At 32.4% G+C, this 4,318-nt stretch overlaps 1 long non-coding RNA gene across 2 annotated transcripts; it reads right to left on the reverse strand.

Moving 5' to 3' along the window:
- Nucleotides 1-4,111, reverse strand: LOC128195634 (uncharacterized). 2 transcript variants are annotated; one of them, XR_008247346.1, is made up of 3 exons: nucleotides 3,864-4,111; nucleotides 509-704; nucleotides 1-423 (listed from the first exon to the last, which is right to left on the reverse strand). It is a non-coding gene; the product is annotated as an uncharacterized LOC128195634 (long non-coding RNA). The 2 variants fall into 2 exon arrangements; XR_008247345.1 differs by lacking the exon at nucleotides 3,864-4,111 and having other exon boundaries at nucleotides 509-1,066.
- Nucleotides 4,112-4,318: the final 207 nt, after the last annotated feature.

Consider the following 4,318-nt stretch of genomic DNA (forward strand, 5'->3'; position numbering starts at 1 on the left):
TATGTTGGAACCTACCATACTTTATTTATAGTTTAAATCTAAGCAATTTAACATAAAATAAAAAATTACATGACTAAAGTTACTGATTTGGTAACTTAAAAAACTAAAAACAGTAAAACCTAATTTCATACACTTTGGAAACACGCATTAACATGAAAATGGTCGAAAACCAAACCCAATGTGTTCTACATGAAAACTTGAATCAAGCCAATCTTTGTTTTCTTTCCACAATCCGAGTAAAATTAATAGGGAAGTCCTTTAGTTCATCATGATGCCCAATGCCACTGGCGTTATTGCCTTTGCAAAATTCCACGTTCCATCGTAAAAGAAGTTGATGTCTTTAACGATCATAAGTAGTGCCACTATGAATGCATAGTCCACGTTGCGATAGACATTGACATTGAAGTCACCATTATTCTGCATCTGCATTATAGTGACAGAAACACTGTATAATTAACCTCATACAACACTGTTTCTATGTTGTTTGAAGACGTAACAGAGTACATACCGAGGCAACAACTGTGGGAGATTCACCTGCATATACATGGCATGATCTTTTGCCACTCACAACATCTACCCTAAAGTCACACTCACTTTCTTTTTTGTTGTATGCAAGGAATCATTGCTTTCACTGAAAACAGCAATCTGGAGGAATCATTGCTTTCACCCATGAAAACTTGGCATCGCCGATGCATTGTCATGATCTACATAAGAACATTCGTTCATAATTCAGTAACTGAGATGGATTTGCTGGCGTATTGAATTTGTTAGAATATCATGCGTGAATACACTATAAGAGGGAATTGATGCATGAATACAGTATGACCGATTATCCAATCAATCCTTAGAGGAAATGGAAAAACTATAAAACCATGCCTAAAATTAAGGTTACGGATAATAAGAAAACAACAACTTCCATGAAATACAAAAAGAAACTAACCTCATATATTTCAATAATACAATATTGACTTTTGTTCGGAATCTATTGTCATTTTCTTTTACATTGAATAAAAATAAAATAAAAAATATCATAATACATACAGAAAAAAATATTCATAAAGGTGGGTAATGATGATCCTCTTTTGATTTTATATATATATATATATATATATATATATATATATATATATATTATATTGTTGTAAAATGTTGATAAAAAATAATAAAAATCATGAAAAAAGTGCTATACGGAATATCCAAATTGATCCGTATATATATATATATTCAAATTGATCTGTTTAAAATCATGAAAATGTTGATAATATATATATATATATATATATATATATATATTCAAATTGATCTGTTTAACTGTATATAAGTTATATACGGAATATCCGTATATAAGTTATATACGGATTATCCGTATATAAGTTATATACGGATTATCCGTATATAAGTTATATACGGATTATCCGTATATAACTTATATACGGATTATCCGTATGTAATGTTATCTACGCCCTTTTTATATACGGATTTTTGACCGTATATAATCCGTATATAACACCACTTTTTATACGGATTTTTGATGTTATATACGGATTTCGGCCGTATATAAATGCGATTTTTCTTGTAGTGGATGGTGGACGTAATTCCATGATCCTCAAGGAGAGGATACATGGTGGTGATTTGGGGGTGTATAGAATGATTGCATGGTAGCTCAGTCTTGGGAGTTTTCCTGACGCTCCAATGATCATTTATTCTCAAATAGAGAGGATTGATCCATGTGGTGAGGAGTAGCAGGAGGTCCTAGTCTTGGAGGCTTCCAGTATGCTCTAGGGCGCGGAACGAACTAACCTCGTGAGGGTGGTAGGGTGCAACCCATTGGCAATGGCTTTGCAAAGCAGTAGAGGCCACCACGAGTGCATAACCCGTCATAGCTCGGTAATCATTCTAGTCCGGACGAGTCGGTCTATAAAGCAACAAGTCGGGGTATAAAGTAATAAGTCTTGTCATGTCAGTTTACCATGACTTTTGGATGTCTGAGATTATATAACATGCTTTTTATATCTAGCTCACCCTTGCTTGTTTGTATCGCTTGTGTATGTTTCTTTGGCGATGATCATCCACTTGGATGGGAGCAGATGACAGGGAGGATACTTTGGAAGCAGCCCTTGATGGAGACGGCAGTACTGCAGCTTAGAATTGCTAGTTTGTATTTCGTGAAACTCGTTTTATTTGGAAGAACATTTTGTGTATCTTAAGTTTTAAATTCTCCATAATTTCCATGGAGAAATTCTAATACTCTAGTTGTCAATTCCGCGCTATTTTGAGGATGACTGTAATCCTTAATTACTCTTGACTGCTTTCCTATATTATGTATGATGACGTCTTTATTATATGCATGACGTATATAATTGGGATGTTACAGTAATGATGATCCTCTTTTGATTATATATATATATATATATATATATATATATATATATATATATATATATATATATATTTTATTGTTGTAAAATGTTGATAAAAAATAATAAAAATCATGAAAAAAGTGCTATGTTACTACTCTACTATATTTATTATATTATTTGTTGATAAAAAGAAAATTGTATATAATTATTAAAGCTGAATAAAAACACTACAATATTATATCAACATTCCAAGATTTTATCTTAACTTTATTCTTGTCCATAGGTCCTTTGGTAATGAATTATGTAGTTTTGACCATACGTACTTTATTCTTAATAGTCATAATAATTTAACTACAAATAATAGTTTTCACCAACACATATAGGCGATGAAAGAGTCACTTATGTGTTTTGAATGTCTTTTATGCGGGTTTCCCATTATATATTTTAAGTTGATTTTGTTTTTCTTGTTGCGACATATAATTTTCAGATACTTCTCAAGATTAATAAAAGTTCACAATCCCGGTTAAAAGATCTAAACGAAATATATGGTATAAGATTGAACTAATATTTTGCTTGATAAATCAAATAAGTAGGGTTTGAAACTTATATGAATGGAATTATATGAAAAGCTTAACTGAATTGATGATAAATATAATTATTTAAACTAAAATGCATTTAATTTATGATACTATAAAGTATCGTATAAAAAAAAGAGGTTCATGAACATTTGGGTATAGTTAAGACGAAAATTCCCAAAAGCATTTTGTTTTTCTACTTGGTAGATGTTTCTACATATATGTATAAAATTCATGTTGATTAAACCATGAGAAGTAGGAAGTGTGATTTATGGTTAGATATAAGATTCCTTTTTATCTTCAACTCCTCTAAGCCCTTTCTTTACTGTCTTTAAATGCCCTATTCATTTTCATTTTCTGTCTTTAATGTCCTATATTTATTATCCGAACATTTGTCTTCTACACATAACCATTCTAATAAATGTAAAACTTTTCCCACCTCTAACCCAGTTTGTAGCTGACCTAACACCACACAAGCTGATAGTTGGAGATAGCTTACGGTGACAGTTACTATACAGTGGGACACCAGAAGGGATATACAACAATGGAAGAAGGGAGTAAACAAGCTTAATCAGCAAAGAAATGGATTGATTAAATTGTTATTCCAATAAGGGTCAATGTTATGGTTTCAAGAAAGAATCTACTTTGAATCACAACTTGAAGCCAAAATGTTGATAGAGTAAAATAAATTTTCCAGCTCTCTTTCTGCCTAACTGTTTTCACTTGAACTCTGATTTATAACTAGCGAGAGTATTGTTATATAGTAGCTAGAAGATGAGTAAAACCAAAGGGGTAAGTTAGTACTAACAAGTGTTACTTCAAGAATTGTAAAAGTATGAAGCCCTTTGTTGAGCAAAGCAAAAGATAATCATAAATAAACAAAAAGAAGAAACATCCTTAACAATAATATAGGTGAGAGTAGCCAAACCTTCCAATATAGAGTGAGGATGGCTTTCCGCCAGCATCACACAAGACACAACGGTCGTGAAGGGTTAAACGGGGAGATTTGGTATAAAAAAGACGGACACCATTTCCGTCGTAAGTGGCACCTTTATCTGTTTTAATTTGAAGATTGATAGTGTGAGGAGCACAGTAGGAAAGGTCGATAACTGGGAATGGATGTTAGAGAGGGAGACGAAGCGTTCTAGGTTATGAATATGTTTTTGCAGTAACACGTATGGTATCCATAGATACACGCGTTAATTTCAACAAACGACTTAGTCAAAGTTCACGGCTGAAGTATGCTAGTTACTGAATTACTGTTGCAAGTAGAAGAAGACTCTGGTTGACTTCACAGTTAAAACACTGAGAATTACAGTATAAAAGTTATGGCGTTGTTCAGTTTATTTGGTCGTGATTTTGACATTCATGTTCAACCGTAGA

This window comes from Vigna angularis, chromosome 2, assembly GCF_016808095.1.
Source record: "Vigna angularis cultivar LongXiaoDou No.4 chromosome 2, ASM1680809v1, whole genome shotgun sequence".
Lineage (NCBI taxonomy): Eukaryota > Viridiplantae > Streptophyta > Magnoliopsida > Fabales > Fabaceae > Vigna > Vigna angularis.